Genomic DNA, 17,407 nt, shown 5'->3' with positions numbered 1-17,407 from the left:
GTTTAATGCGTGATTTATCGACTTTTTTGACTTGTGAATTAACGACTTGTGAAATAGCGACTTGTTTAATGCGTGATTTAAGGACTTGTTTGACGTGTGAAATAGAGACTTGTTTACTGCGTGATTTAATGACTTGTTTGACGTGTGAATTAACGACTCATTTGACTTGTGAATTAACGACTCGTTTGACGTGTGAATTAACTTGTTTGACGTGTGAAATAGCGACTTGTTTAATGCGTGATTTAAGGACTTGTTTGACGTGTGAAATAGAGACTTGTTTACTGCGTGATTTAATGACTTGTTTGACGTGTGAATTAACGACTCATTTGACTTGTGAATTAACGACTCGTTTGACGTGTGAATTAACTTGTTTGACGTGTGAAATAGCGACTTGTTTAATGCGTGATTTAAGGACTTGTTTGACGTGTGAAATAGACACTTGTTTACTGCGTGATCTAATGACTTGTTTGACGTGTGAATTAACGATTCATTTGGCTTGTGAATTAATGACTCGTTTGACGTGTGAATTAAGAACTTGTTTGACGTGTGAAAAAGTGAATTTAATGCGTGATTTATCTACTTTTTTGACGTGTCAATTAAGAACTTGTTTGACGTGTGAAAAAGTGATTTTAATGCGAAATTTATCTACTTTTTTGACTTGTGAATTAACGACTTGTTTGACGTGTGGAATAGCGACTTGTTTAATGCGTGATTTAAGGACTTGTTTGACGTGTGAAATAGAGACTTGTTTACTGCGTGATCTAAGGACTTGTTTGACGTGTGAATTAACGACTCGTTTGACGTGTGAATTAACTTTTTAGACGTGTGAAATAGCGACTTGTTTAATGCGTGATTTATCGACTTTTTTGACTTGTGAATTAACGACTTGTTTGACGTGTGGAATAGCGACTTGTTTAATGCGTGATTTAAGGACTTGTTTGACGTGTGAAATAGAGACTTGTTTACTGCGTGATCTAATGACTTGTTTGACGTGTGAATTAACGACTCGTTTGACGTGTGAATTAACTTTTTAGACGTGTGAAATAGCGACTTGTTTAATGCGTGATTTATCGACTTTTTTGACTTGTGAATTAACGACTTGTTGGACGTGTGAAATAGCGACTTGTTTAATGTGTGATTTAAGGACTTGTTTGACGTGTGAAATAGAGACTTGTTTACTGCGTGATCTAATGACTTTGACGTGTGAATTAATGATTCATTTGACTTGTGAATTAATGACTCGTTTGACGTGTGAATTAAGAACTTGTTTGACGTGTGAAAAAGCGAATTTAATGCGTGATTTATCTACTTTTTTGACTTGTGAATTAACGATTCATTTGGCTTGTGAATTAATGACTCGTTTGACGTGTGAATTAAGAACTTGTTTGACGTGTGAAAAAGTTATTTTAATGCGATATTTATCTACTTTTTTGACTTGTGAATTAACGACTTGTTTGACGTGTGGAATAGCGACTTGTTTAATGCGTGATTTAAGGACTTGTTTGACGTGTGAAATAGAGACTTGTTTACTGTGTGATTTAAAACCTTGTTTGACGTGTGAATTAATGACTCGTTTGACGTGTGAATTAACTTTTTAGACGTGTGAAATAGCGACTTGTTTTATGCGTGATTTAAGGACTTGTTTGACGTATGAAATAGAGACTTGTTTACTGCGTGATCTAATGACTTGTTTGACGTGTGAATTAACGACTCATTTGACCTGTGAATTAATGACTCGTTTGACGTGTGAATTAACAACTTGTTTGACATGTGAAAAAGCGACTTTAATGCGTGATTTATCTACTTTTTTGACTTGTGAATTAACGACTTGTTTGACGTGTGAAATAGCGACTTGTTTAATGTGTGATTTAAGGACTTGTTTGACGTGTGAAATAGAGACTTGTTTACTGTGTGATTTAACAACTTGTTTGACGTGTGAATTAACGACTCGTTTGACGTGTGAATTAACTTTTTAGACGTGTGAAATAGCGACTTGTTTAATGCGTGATTTATCGACTTTTTTGACTTGTGAATTAACGACTTGTTGGACGTGTGAAATAGCGACTTGTTTAATGCGTGATTTATCGACTTTTTTGACTTGTGAATTAACGACTTGTTGGACGTGTGAAATAGAGACTTGTTTAATGCGTGATTTAAGGACTTGTTTGACGTGTGAAATAGAGACTTGTTTTCTGCGTGATTTAACGACTTGTTTGACGTGTGAATTAACGACTCATTTGACTTGTGAATTAACGACTCGTTTGACGTGTGAATTAACTTGTTTGACGTGTGAAATACCGACTTGTTTAATGCGTGATTTATCGACTTTTATGACTTGTGAATTAACGACTTGTTTGACGTGTGATATAGCGACTTGTTTAATGTGTTATTTAACGATTTGTTTGACGTGTGAATTAACGACTCATTTGACTTGTGAATTAACGACTCGTTTGACGTGTGAATTAACAACTTGTTTGACATGTGAAATAGCGACTTGTTTGCTGCATGATTTAACGACTTCTTTGACGTGTGAATTAAAGACTTGTTTGACGTGTGAACTAACTCGTTTGACGTGTGAATTAATGATTTGTTTGACGTATGAATTAAAGACTCGTGAATTAATGACTTGTTTGACGTATGAATTAACGACTTGTTTGACGTGTGAATTAACAACTTGTTTGACGTGTGAAATAGCGACTTGTTTACTGCGTGTTTTAACGACTTATTTGACGTATGAAATAATGACTCATTTGATGTGTGAACTAACAACTCGTTTGACGTATGAATTAAAGATTTATTAGACGTGTGAATTAACGACTTGTTTGACGTATGAATTAACGACTTGTTTGAAGTGTGAATTAATGATTTCTTTGACGTATGAATTAACGACTTGTTTGACGTGTGAATTAATGACTTGTTTGACGTGTGAATTAATGATTTCTTTGACGTATGAATTAAAGACTTGTTTGATGTATGAATTAACACTTGTTTGACATGTGAAATAGCGACTTGTTTACTGCGTGATTTAACGACTTATTTGACTTGTGAATTAACAACTCGTTTGATGTATGAATTAACGACTTGTTTGACGTGTGAATTAATGACTGGTATGATGTATGAATTAACGATTTGTAGTACTTTTGTCCAGAGAGATATACTTCAAATACTGTAGTACTTTTGTCCAGAGAGATATACTTCAAATACTGTAGTACTTTTGTCCAGAGAGATATACTTCAAATACTGTAGTACTTTTGTCCAGAGAGATATACTTCAAATACTGTAGTACTTTTGTCCAGAGAGATATACTTCAAATACTGTAGTACTTTTGTCCAGAGAGATATACTTCAAATACTGTAGTACTTTTGTCCGGAGAGATATACTTCAAATACTGTAGTACTTTTGTCCGGAGAGATATACTTCAAATACTGTAGTACTTTTGTCCAGAGAGATATACTTCAAATACTGTAGTACTTTTGAGATATGCTATGTTCTAGTGGTGCTGTCCAAGTGTCTCGCAGAACCTTCTAGTCCAAGTCTTGTTGGGACTCCAAGTTTGTGTTGGACTTGAAGGTAACAGCTCACAGGAAGTGGACTCCTACCCAAAGTATGCAAATATAGATGTAGTGTATAGATACTAGAGTATAGTGTATAGATACTAGAGTATAGTGTATAGATACTAGAGTATAGTGTATAGATACTAGAGTATAGTGTATAGATACTAGAGTATAGTGTATAGATACTAGAGTATAGTGTATAGATACTAGAGTATAGTGTATAGATACTAGAGTATAGTGTATAGATACTAGAGTATAGTGTATAGATACTAGAGTATATCATATCCAGTTGATTGTACTGTACAGATTATAGAGTGTATATATTTGACATAGAGGAATATGTTTTCTTCATAACAGGAAAGTATAGTAAGTGTATGAGCCTTCAATGGAAGTCAAACATAGTGTGACTGTTCAAACTGTGTGGGAGAAAATAGAGGTGTCCAATAAAACCTTGTTTTTAATCAATACTTGGGCCTACTGCGCTACTCCAGTCTCTTCCCAGGTGGTACAAAACATCTGAAGAATAATTCTATTTCACACAAAAGTAGGAAAGGAAAGGCAGCGCATCACAAAGTGTACTCAGCGTGTACTTAGTGTGTACTCAGCATGTACTCAGCGTGTACTCGGTGTGTACTCAGTGTGTACTCAGCGTGTACTCGGTGTGTACTCAGTGTGTACTCAGCGTGTACTCAGCGTGTACCCAGCGTGTCCCCAGCGTGTACTCAGCGTGTACTCAGCATGTACTCAGCGTGTACTCAGCGTGTACCCAGCGTGTACTCAGTGTGTACTCAGCGTGTACCCAGTGTGTACTCAGCGTCTACTTAGTGTGTACTCAGCGTGTACTCAGCATGTACTCAGCGTGTACTCAGCGTGCACTCAGTGTGTACTTAGTGTGTACTCAGTGTGTACTCAGTGTGTACTTAGTGTGCACTCAGTGTGTACTCAGCGTGTACCCAGCGTGTACTCAGTGTGTACTCAGTGTGTACTCAGCGTGTACTCAGCGTGTACTCAGCGTGTACTCAGTGTGTACTTAGTGTGTACTCAGTGTGTACTTAGTGTGTACTTAGTGTGTACTCAGTGTGTACTCAGTGTGTACTCAGTGTGTACTCAGTGTGTACTCAGCGTGCACTCAGTGTGCACTCAGTGTGTACTCAGTGTGTACTCAGCGTGCACTCAGCGTGCACTCAGTGTGTACTCAGTGTGTACTCAGCGTGCACTCAGTGTGCACTCAGTGTGTACTCAGTGTGTACTCAGCGTGCACTCAGCGTGTACTCAGTGTGTACTCAGTGTGTACTCAGCATGTACTCAGCGTGCACTCAGTGTGTACTCAGTGTGTACTTAGTGTGTACTTAGTGTAGATGCAGCAGGTCCCTGACAGGCCATCAAGAAGTGTGTGTGTGTGTGTGTCAGCCAAGTGAGAAGTTCCATGGAAGGAAGACGACTATCAAACATGTCAACTGTTGGACTGCAGTGTCTCTAAGTCTTTGCATCTTTGTGGACTGAAGGAAGGAAAGTAACACTTGTGTACCAACACTTGTGTACCAACACTTGTGAGAATAAACAACACTTGTGTACCAACACTTGTGTACCAACACTTGTGAGAATAAACAACACTTGTGTACCCACACTTGTGATAATAAACAACACTTGTGTACCAACACTTGTGTACCAACACTTGTGTACCAACACTTGTGAGAATAAACAACACTTGTGTACCAACACTTGTGTACCAACATCAGTGTACCAACACTTGTGTACCAACATCAGTGTACCAACACTTGTGTACCAACATCTGTGAGAATAAACAACACTTGTGTACCAACACTTGTGAGAATAAACAACACTTGTGTACCAACACTTGTGAGAATAAACAACACTTGTGTACCAACACTTGTGTACCAACACTTGTGTACCAACATCTGTGAGAATAAACAACACTTGTGTACCAACATCTGTGAGAATAAACAACACTTGTGTACCAACATCTGTGAGAATAAACAACACTTGTGTACCAACACTTGTGTACCAACACTTGTGTACCAACACTTGTGAGAATAAACAACATTTGTTCAACTTTCATGTCTGTTGTGTGTTTTATTACTTTGAGTGCACTCAAGTACATACTCTGTATCATCATCATCATCACTGAACTCAACTCATGTCTGCACTGCACTTTATCCCCCATCTTCTACTCAACTATTTTCTACTCCCGCATCTTCTACTCTATCTTCTACTCCACTATCTTCTACTCCACTATCTTCTACTCTATCATCTACTTAACTATCTTCTACTCTATCTTCTACTCCACTATCTTCTACTCAACTATCTTCTACTCCACTATATTCTACTCAACTATCTTCTACTCCCCCATCTTCTACTCTATCTTCTACTTAACTATCTTCTACTCCACTATATTCTACTCAACTATCTTCTACTCCCCCATCTTCTACTCTATCTTCTACTTAACTATCTTCTACTCCACTATCTTCTACTCAACTATCTTCTACTCCACTATCTTCTACTCCACTATCTTCTACTCAACTATCTTCTACTCCACTATCTTCTACTCAACTAATTATACTCAACTATCTTCTACTCCCCCATCTTCTACTCTACTATATTTTACTCCACTATATTCTAATCAACTATATTCTACTCCACTATCTTCTAATCAACTATATTCTACTCCACTATATTCTAATCAACTATATTCTACTCCACTATCTTCTAATCAACTATATTCTACTCCACTATATTCTGCTCTACTATATTCTACTCCACTATATTCTAATCAACTATATTCTACTCCACTATCTTCTAATCAACTATATTCTACTCCACTATATTCTACTCAACTATATTCTACTCCACTATATACTAATCAACTATATTCTACTCCACTATCTTCTACTCAACTATATTCTACTCCACTATCTTCTACTCCCCCATCTTCTACTCCACTATCTTCTACTCCCCCATCTTCTACTCCACTATCTTCTACTCAACTATCTTCTCTCATGTATTTTCTCTCAAGTATGTTCTCACAAAGTATGTTCTACTGAAATATGTTCTGTCAACTATGTTGTACTTAAGTGTTCTCTAAAGTATGTTCTACTAAAGTATGTTCTACTAAAGTATGTTCTACTAAAGTATGTTCTACTAAAGTATTTCTATTTTCACAGCAACATGTGCAGTTCTTCTAGTCTCCATGTTCCAGCTGTCCTACACTAGGGGGCGACTGTGCTCATTTCACCTTGTTTGTCTACCTTATAAAGCAGTAGAAGAAGAGAATGTTTGTCTACCTTATAAAGCAGTAGAAGAAGACAATGTTTGTCTACCTTATAAAGCAGTAGAAGAAGACAATGTTTGTCTACCTTTATAAAACAGTAGAAGAAGACAATGTTTGTCTACCTTATAAAACAGTAGAAGAAGAGAATGTTTCTCTACCTTTATAAAACAGTAGAAGAAGACAATGTTAGTCTACATGATAAAGCAGTAGAAGAAGAGAATGTTAGTCTACCTTATAAAACAGTAGAAGAAGACAATGTTTGTCTACCTTATAAAACAGTAGAAGAAGACAATGTTAGTCTACATGATAAAGCAGTAGAAGAAGAGAATGTTAGTCTACCTTATAAAGCAGTAGAAGAAGAGAATGTTTCTCTACCTTTATAAAACAGTAGAAGAAGACAATTTTAGTCTACCTTATAAAACAGTAGAAGAAGAGAATGTTAGTCTACCTTATAAAACAGTAGAAGAAGAGAATGTTTGTCTACCTTATAAAGCAGTAGAAGAAGAGAATGTTTGTCTACCTTTATAAAACAGTAGAAGAAGACAATGTTTGTCTACCTTTATAAAACAGTAGAAGAAGAGAATGTTAGTCTACGTGATAAAGCAGTAGAAGAAGAGGATGCTACATGCTAATGAGCTAGTGGTGCGGCTCCAACAGGTAAGTACACTTTTCAACTGCTTCTTTCATGTTGTCATCAATGTTTAAATGTGTTCAAATGACACTCGGGGGGTTTAGGAGCATCACAGACACGCAAAAAAGTCGCTTTTAGTCAACCGTTCTGCAGTTGTCTCAAACACAAATAAAAGTGTCTTATTTTGGGAACATTCTGACACTTAATAAACAATACTTTTATTAAGTGTTTTTATGATATGCTTGAAACATATTGACCTATGTTAGCTTCTGTACTTTTTGCTTGTTTGATTAGTGAAGTGGTTTCCAATGTCACTGCCTTGGATTGGTCAAACAGAGTCACGTGACAGTGAAGCGTTTCTAATGACACTACGTCACTTGTACTTAGCTTGGATTGGTCAAACAGAGTCACGTGACAGAGCCTGCCGGAAGCAGTGTGGCTAAATAAGGAATAGTCTTTTTAAACCTTGATTAATCGATTAGAAATAATTGTTGGTATGAATAAATTATACTTAAAATAAAAGTAGTTTTTCTTTTTCCTAAACATATTCAAGTAAAAGTAAAACGTGCTGCATTTAATGACCAACATTTTTGGTATTAGTACAACCGTAATCCAGGTGCAAATATTCAACCTCATTATTTGATACTATTTGACTCCAACCACTATTTATCTCATAGTAATGTACATGCATGGGAAACAAATGTTTACATGCCAGTGAGATACCATTAAGATACCTGTAGGATGCCAGTAAGATATCTGTATGATACCAGGAAGATGCCACTAAGATACCAGTAAGATGCCAGTGCAATACCGGTAATATACCAGAAAGATGCCAGTGAGTTAAAGCACCAAAAAGGATTACCGGGCGTGGCCACCGCTGTTGTCCACTGCTCCCCTCATCCTCCCAGGGGGTGATCAAGGGTGATTGGTCTAATCCAGAGAATAATTTCGCCACACCTTGTGTGTGTTGTGTGCGCGTGCGTGCATGCGTGCGTATCACTGGTACTTTAACTTAAGATGCCAGTAGGATGTTCGTATGATGCCAGTAAGATACCAGTATGATTCCAGTAAGATCCCAGTAGGATGTTCGTATGATGCCAGTAAGATACCAGTATGATTCCAGTAAGATCCCAGTTGGATGTCGGTATGATAGCAGTAAGAAGCCAGTATGATCCCAGTAAGATGCCAGTAGGATGTCCGTATAATACCTGTAAGATGCCAGTAGGATGTCCGTATAATACCTGTAAGGAGCCAGTAAGATACCAGTATGATCCCAGTAAGATGCCAGTAGGATGCCCGTATGATCCCAGTAAGAAGCCAGTATGATCCCAGTAAGATACCAGTAGGATGCCCGTATGATCCCAGTAAGAAGCCAGTATGATCCCAGTAAGATACCAGTAGGATGTCCGTATGATACCAGTAAAAAGCCAGTAAGATACCAGTATGATCCCAGTAAGATGCCATAGGATGTCCGCATGATACCAGTAAGAAGCCAGTAAGATACCAGTAAGATGCCAGTAGGATGCCCGTATGATACCAGTAAGAAGCCAGTATGATGCCAGTAGGATGTCCGTATGATAGCAGTAAGAAGCCAGTAGGATGTTCGTATGATAGCAGTAAGAAGCCAGTAGGATGTTCGTATGATGCCAGTAAGATACCAGTATGATTCCAGTAAGATCCCAGTTGGATGTCGGTATGATAGCAGTAAGAAGCCAGTATGATCCCAGTAAGATGCCAGTAGGATGTCCGTATAATACCTGTAAGGAGCCAGTAAGATGCCAGTAGGATGTCCGTATAATACCTGTAAGGAGCCAGTAAGATACCAGTATGATCCCAGTAAGATGCCAGTAGGATGCCCGTATGATCCCAGTAGGAAGCCAGTATGATCCCAGTAAGATACCAGTAGGATGCCCGTATGATCCCAGTAAGAAGCCAGTATGATCCCAGTAAGATACCAGTAGGATGTCCGTATGATACCAGTAAGACACCAGTATGATCCCAGTAAGATGCCTGTAGGATGTCCGTATGATACCAGTAAAAAGCCAGTAAGATACCAGTATGATCCCAGTAAGATGCCATAGGATGTCCGCATGATACCAGTAAGAAGCCAGTAAGATACCAGTAAGATGCCAGTAGGATGCCCGTATGATACCAGTAAGAAGCCAGTATGATGCCAGTAGGATGTCCGTATGATAGCAGTAAGAAGCCAGTAGGATGTTCGTATGATAGCAGTAAGAAGCCAGTAGGATGTTCGTATGATGCCAGTAAGATACCAGTATGATCCCAGTAAGATGCCATAGGATGTCCGCATGGTACCAGTAAGATACCAGTAAGATGCCAGTAGGATGTCCGTATGATGCCAGTAAGATACCAGTATGATCCCAGTAAGATGCCAGTAAAATACCAGTATGATACCAGTAAGAAGCCAGTAAAATACCAGTAAGAAGCCAGTAGGATATTAGTATGACAGCAGTAAGAAGCCAGTAAGATACCAGTAAGATGGCCATTTAAAGGCCTACTGAAATGAGATGTTCTTATTTAAACGGGGATAGCAGCTCCATTCTATGTGTCATACTTCATCATTTCACCATATTGACATATTTTTGCTGAAAGGATTTAGTAGAGAACATCCACGATAAAGTTTGCAACTTTTGCTCGCTAATAAGAAAGCCTTGCCTGTACCAGAAGTAGCAGACGATGTGCGCGTGACATCACGGGTTGTAGAGCTCCTCACATATTCACATTGTTTACAATCATGGCCACCAGCAGCTAGAGCGATTTGGACCGAGAAAGCAACAATTTCCCCATTAATTTGAGTGAGGATGAAAGATTTGTGAATTAGGATATTGATAGTAAAGGACTAGAAAAAAAAAAAGCGACAGCTCCGGGCGGCGGCAGTGTGAGCGTTTCAGATGTAATTAGACACATTTACAAGGATAATTCTGGAAGATCCCTTATCTGCTTATTGTTTAATTTTAGTGAGATTCTAAAGACATACCTCGAAGTCGGATGGCTTTGGTGAACACGCAGTGTCTCAGAGGGAAGCCGAGGAGCCAAGCTCACAGCTGCTGCAGGAGGACTAATAATCCACTGATGTCTCCGGTAAGACTTAATATCACAATTTCCCCATCCTAAGACATGCTGGTTGACGTAGAGAAACATGTTCGCTTGACCGCTCTGCTTCACAACAACACCGGCTGTGTCTCGGTGCTAAAGGCAGCTGCAATCCACCACTTTCCACCAACAGCATTCTTCTTTGACGTCTCCAATATTAAATGAACAAGTTGCAAAAGATTCAGCAACACAGATGTCCAAAATACTGTGTAACTAGGGAGGTGTTTAGGGCACGTCCAACCGGTAGGAGGCCACGGGGAAGACCCAGGACACGTTGGGAAGACTATGTCTCCCAGCTGGCCTGGGAACACCTCGGGATTCCCCGGGAAGAGCTGGACCAAGTGTTTTGGGAGAGGGAAGTCTGGGCTTCCCTGCTTAGGCTGCTTCCCCCGCGACCCCACCTCGGATAAGCACAAGAAGATGGATGGATGGATATAAACTATCAGACTGTGTGGTGGGTAGTAGTGGGTGGATGGATGGATATAAACTATCAGACTGCATGGTGGGTAGTAGTGGGTGGATGGATGGATATAAACTATCAGACTGCGTGGTGGGTAGTAGTGGGTGGATGGATGGATATAAACTATCAGACTGTGTAGTGGGTAGTAGTGGGTGGATGGATGGATATAAACTATCAGACTGCGTGGTGGGTAGTAGTGGGTGGATGGATGGATATAAACTATCAGACTGCGTGGTGGGTAGTAGTGGGTGGATGGATGGATATAAACTATCAGACTGTGTAGTGGGTAGTAGTGGGTGGATGGATGGATATAAACTATCAGACTGTGTAGTGGGTAGTAGTGGGTGGATGGATGGATATAAACTATCAGACTGCGTGGTGGGTAGTAGTGGGTGGATGGATGGATATAAACTATCAGACTGCGTGGTGGGTAGTAGTGGGTGGATGGATGGATATAAACTATCAGACTGTGTGGTGGGTAGTAGTGGGTGGATGGATGGATATAAACTATCAGACTGTAGTGGGTGGATGGATGGATATAAACTATCAGACTGCATGGTGGGTAGTAGTGGGTGGATGGATGGATATAAACTATCAGACTGTGTGGTGGGTAGTAGTGGGTGGATGGATGGATATAAACTATCAGACTGTGTGGTGGGTAGTAGTGGGTTTCATTAGGCCTTTAAATACCAGTAAGAGGCCATTGGAGAAAAAAAAAAGTATATTCCCCACGATGCACCTGTGCTGGCAGGTAGTGTTTTGGACAGGAAGTGTGCAGCGACGCCAACATGAAGAGAGGCTGCATTGTGTCGCCAGCAGCGTGTGCTAATCTGCAGCTAAATAGAAGTGTCAACAATCCTCAGTAAGCAGTCTTTGTTTAGCAGGCGTCCTCGTGGGGTAGAGCTGCACATCCACCGTGTCGGCCATTTTCTGCTCTTATCCTCAAGCCAACGCTATCTAGCAGCAGCGAGTCCACGCCGCTAAGCGCATTAGTGCCAACGCTGCCAAAGGGCGCCGCTTCTTTGGCGTGCTCGAAGTCACAGGTGTGCCAGGCGGCAACATGCCATCACCCGCTAATTAGGAAGTCATATGCTAATGAGGCTTTGCATCATCACCTCCTTGACTTGTGTCAACATCCTTCAGTCAATTACTCGACTGTACTTTGATGCACGCATTTTACACCTGATGCCACCGACATGCCACTCAAGTATCACTGACATACCAGCAAGATACCACATAGATAACAATGAAATATGACTGCCACCAACATACCACTCAAGTATCACTGACATACCAGCAAGATACCACATAGATAACAATGAAATATGACTGCCACCAACATACCACTCAAGTATCACTGACATACCAGCAAGATACCTAGAAGATACCACATTGATAACAATGAAATATGACGCCACCAACATACCACTCAAGTATCACTGACATACCAGCAAGATACCACATAGATAACCATGAAATATGACTGAGATACCACTAATTTACCACTAAGATACCAATCAGATACCACTTATATACCAGTAAGACAAACACCAATTTGATACCACTTAGATACCAGTAAGATACCACTTAGATACCAATAAGATACTACTTGGATCTCAGTAAGATACCAGTAAGATTCCAGTTAGATACCAGTTAGTCACAAGTAAGATACCAGTTAGATACACATACAGTATATACAATTTACACACATACACACATACATATATTTTCAGTATCTATTTCGTGTCAGACTATTTATGTAGAGTATATACAATATGCATACTTACACTGTATACATACATACATTTTCAGTCTTTATTCAGTATCAGACTATTTGCATACAATATATACAATATGCATACATATATACATACATATATTTTCAGTATATATTCAGTATCAGACAATTTACATACAGTATACAGATACATATATTTCCAGTATCAGACAATTTGCCTACAGTATGTGGCTAGATATATTTCCGGTATCAGACAATTTGCGTACAGTATATGGGTAGATATATTTCCAGTATCAGACAATTTATGTACAGTATATAGATACATATATTTCCGGTATCAGACAATTTGCGTACAGTATATGGGTAGATATATTTCCAGTATCAGACAATTTACATACAGTATATGGGTAGATATATTTCCAGTATCAGACAATTTGCATACAGTATGTGGCTAGATATATTTTCAGTATCAGACAATTTGCATACAGTATGTGGCTAGATATATTTCCAGTATCAGAGAATTTGCGTAGAGTATGTGGCTAGATATATTTCCAGTATCAGACAATTTGCATACAGTATGTGGCTAGATATATTTCCAGTATCAGACAGTTTGCATACAGTATATGGCTAGATATATTTCCAGTATCAGACAATTTGCATACAGTATATGGGTAGATATATTTCCAGTATCAGACAATTTGCGTAGAGTATGTGGCCAGATATATTTCCAGTATTAGAGAATTTGCGCACAGTATGTGGCTAGATATATTTCCAGTATCAGACAATTTGCGTAGAGTATGTGGCCAGATATATTTCCAGTATCAGACAATTTGTGTACAGTATGTGGCTAGATATATTTCCAGTATCAGACAATTTGCATACAGTATGTGGCTAGATATATTTCCAGTATCAGACAATTTGCATACAGTATGTGGCTAGATATATTTCCAGTATCAGACAATTTGCATACAGTATGTGGCTAGATATATTTCCAGTATCAGACAATTTGCGTACAGTATGTGGCTAGATATATTTCCAGTATCAGACAATTTGCGTACAGTATGTGGCTAGATATATTTCCAGTATCAGACAATTTGCGTACAGTATGTGGCTAGATATATTTCCAGTATCAGACAATTTGCATACAGTATGTGGCTAGATATATTTCCAGTATCAGAGAATTTGTGTACAGTATGTGGCTAGATATATTTCCAGTATCAGACAATTTGCAGACAGTATGTGGCTAGATATATATTTCCAGTATCAGACAATTTGCATACAGTATATGGCTGGATATATTTCCAGTATCAAAGAATTTGCGTACAGTATGTGGCTAGATATATTTCCAGTATCAGACAATTTACGTACAGTATATGGGTAGATATATTTCCAGTATCAGACAATTTACGTACAGTTTATGGGTAGATATATTTCCAGTATCAGACAATTTGCATACAGTATGTGGCTAGATATATTTCCAGTATCAGACAATTTGTGTACAGTAGGTGGCTAGATAAATTTCCAGTATCAGAGAATTTGCGTAGAGTATGTGGCTAGATATATTTCCAGTATCAGACAATTTGTGTACAGTAGGTGGCTAGATATATTTCCAGTATCAGACAATTTGCGTACAGTATGTGGCTAGATATATTTCCAGTATCAGACAATTTGCGTACAGTATGTGGCTAGATATATTTCCAGTATCAGACAATTTGCATACAGTATGTGGCTAGATATATTTCCAGTATCAGAGAATTTGCGTACAGTATGTGGCTAGATATATTTCCAGTATCAGACAATTTGCAGACAGTATGTGGCTAGATATATATTTCCAGTATCAGACAATTTGCATACAGTATATGGCTGGATATATTTCCAGTATCAAAGAATTTGCGTACAGTATGTGGCTAGATATATTTCCAGTATCAGACAATTTACGTACAGTATATGGGTAGATATATTTCCAGTATCAGACAATTTACGTACAGTTTATGGGTAGATATATTTCCAGTATCAGACAATTTGCATACAGTAGGTGGCTAGATAAATTTCCAGTATCAGAGAATTTGCGTACAGTATGTGGCTAGATATATTTCCAGTATCAGACAATTTGTGTACAGTAGGTGGCTAGATAAATTTCCAGTATCAGACAATTTGAAGTTGCAGTTGTGCAGCTCTGATGTCATCCATTTTTATTTTTATTTAGTCCTGTATCGCACTCTTTTTTGACTTGTTTACCTTTTCAGTGCACAAACAAGTACCTGTAACTAACTGGTGCAAGTTGTTCTAGAATCTGGGGACTATAGTCTGGAATGCAAAGTCTCCACCGGTTTTTTAATGAGTTTTTGGTATCTTTACAAAACCCTGGCCTGAAGAGTAGGGGCCTAACAAGTCAGTGATGTACTGAGGGGCCCCACCATGCAACTTAAGAGCAGGGGCCCCACCATGCAACACACAGAAAGTCAGGATTAAAATCTTCAACTCTGTTCAGAGCCTGACTGGAAGTCCATGAAGACTGGGTAGAATGGGGCTGATGTGGACTGTTCTGGGTCCTCTGGTCTAAAGTCTGTCTGGATGCCAATGAAGACTTTGTAGAATGGGGGTGATGTGGACTCTTATGGGTCCCCTGGTCTAAAGTCTGTCTGGATGCCAATGAAGACTTTGTAGAATGGGGGTGATGTGGACTCTTATGGGTCCCCTGGTCTAAAGTCTGTCTAAAAGCCAATAAAGACTGAGTAGAATGGGGGTGATGTGGACTGTTCTGGGTCCTCTGGTCTAAAGTCTGTCTGGATGCCAATGAAGACTTTGTAGAATGGGGGTGATGTGGACTCTTATGGGTCCCCTGGTCTAAAGTCTGTCTAAAAGCCAATAAAGACTGAGTAGAATGGGGGTGATGTGGACTGTTCTGGGTCCTCTGGTCTAGAGTCTGTCTAAAAGCCAATAAAGACTGGGTAGAATAAGGGTGATGTGGACTGTTTTGGGTCTTCTGGTCTAAAGTCTGACTGGAAGTCAATGAAGACTAGGTAGAATGGGGGTGATGTGGACTGTTCTGGGTCCTCTGGTCTAAAGTCTGACTGGAAGCCAATTAAGACTTTGTAGAATGGGGGTGATGTGGACTCTCCTGGGTCGTCTGGTCTAAAGTCTGACTAGAAGCCAATTAAGACTTTGTAGATGGGGGTGATGTGGACTCTTCTGGCTCCTCTGGTCTAAAGTCTGACTGGAAGCCAATGAAGACTGGGTAGAATGGGGGTGATGTGGACTGTTCTGGGTCGTCTGGTCTAAAGTCTGATTGGACGCCAATGAAGACTCGGTAGAATAGGGGTGATGTGGACTGTTCTGGGTCCTCTGGTCTAAAGTCTGACTGGAAGCCAATGAAGACTGGGTAGAATGGGGGTGATGTGGACTGTTCTGGGTCCTCTGGTCTAAAGTCTGACTGGAAGCCAATGAAGACTGGGTAGAATGGGGGTGATGTGCACTATTCTGGGTCCTCTGATCTAAAGTCTGTCTAGAAGTCAATGAAGACTGGGTAGAATGGGGGTTATGTGGACTGTTCTGGGTCCTCTGGTCTAAAGTCTGACTGGAAGCCAATGAAACTGGGTAGAATGGGGGTGATGTGGACTGTTCTAGGTCCTCTGGTCTAAAGTCTGGTAGCTGCACTTTGAGATAATTTCCAGATCCAATTTTGACAGCGAGTGTCTCACTTGAGGAATATTTCTGAGGTGATAAAAACAGTTTTTGGTCAGTTGACACAGAGACCCTCCAAAGACTTGGGCTGATATGACACAAGGCCAAGGTTTCTCTGACCCAAGAGACAGCCTCGGCAGTTTTAAACCAAAAGTCTCTGGAAGGGAGCTGGACGTTCAAGTTGCCAAGCGACAGCCTTGAAACCTTCATGTTTGGAGAGAATGTGACTAGAAGAAAAGCCTGAAATATTATTTCCTGATTGACTGACAGATGTCACATGGTCTTGGACTTCCTTATCAGCACCAACGTTGACAAGAAGTTGACTGGACTGTCCAGCAAAACAAGATCCAATAGAAGTGCAGTGCCAGCAGGAATGTTGAAAGGAGAAGAAACACAAAGCATCTTTTCTGCAGAACCTCAACGTGTGCTGCAGAAAATACACATCTGGACTTTTCACTCAAATATTGAGAGAAAACACAAAAACAACCTCATATTTATTCTGCTTACTTCAGCTCTTTTATCGCAACTCTCAAATATGTTTCTTAAAAAACGTGAAAAGGGACTTTTACGTTTTTACTCAACTACTCCAATATTAACACTGAAGCAGTCATCTTACTCTGGAATTTGATGATTATATCTAACCTACTTTTACTTCACTCCCTTGTCAAATCATATAAAAGCATGTCTTCATTTCACAAATAAACCTTAGGCTCAGGTCAGGCTGATTTGAAAAAGGATTAACAACATGTAATGTGCTAAAAAAAACTCAATAATAATTGTGTTTTTAAACTAAACTGTCAATAAAATGAAAGTGCAAATGAAAATACAGTTTAGTCATCATTTTTGTGCTTAAATTCTGTTTGATATTGTCACTACTGCCACAAGTGGTGGAAAAGTGTATTACAACTGAGTGCCGCTGCTGAAAAGACATGTATTA

The 17,407-nt window shown here is 39.3% G+C and overlaps 1 long non-coding RNA gene across 1 annotated transcript; it reads left to right on the top strand.

The window, feature by feature from the left end:
• Nucleotides 1-7,404: 7,404 nt before the first annotated feature.
• Nucleotides 7,405-17,180, top strand: LOC133569074 (uncharacterized). The gene is made up of 3 exons (XR_009809734.1): nucleotides 7,405-7,500; nucleotides 10,454-10,576; nucleotides 16,741-17,180. It is a non-coding gene; the product is annotated as an uncharacterized LOC133569074 (long non-coding RNA).
• The last annotated feature ends 227 nt before the right edge of the window (nucleotides 17,181-17,407 follow it).

Source organism: Nerophis ophidion, linkage group LG15 (genome assembly GCF_033978795.1).
Source record: "Nerophis ophidion isolate RoL-2023_Sa linkage group LG15, RoL_Noph_v1.0, whole genome shotgun sequence".
NCBI classification, from domain to species: domain Eukaryota; kingdom Metazoa; phylum Chordata; class Actinopteri; order Syngnathiformes; family Syngnathidae; genus Nerophis; species Nerophis ophidion.
The sequence above is the reverse complement of the archived record's forward strand: the minus strand, read 5'-3'. Positions and strand labels throughout refer to the sequence as shown.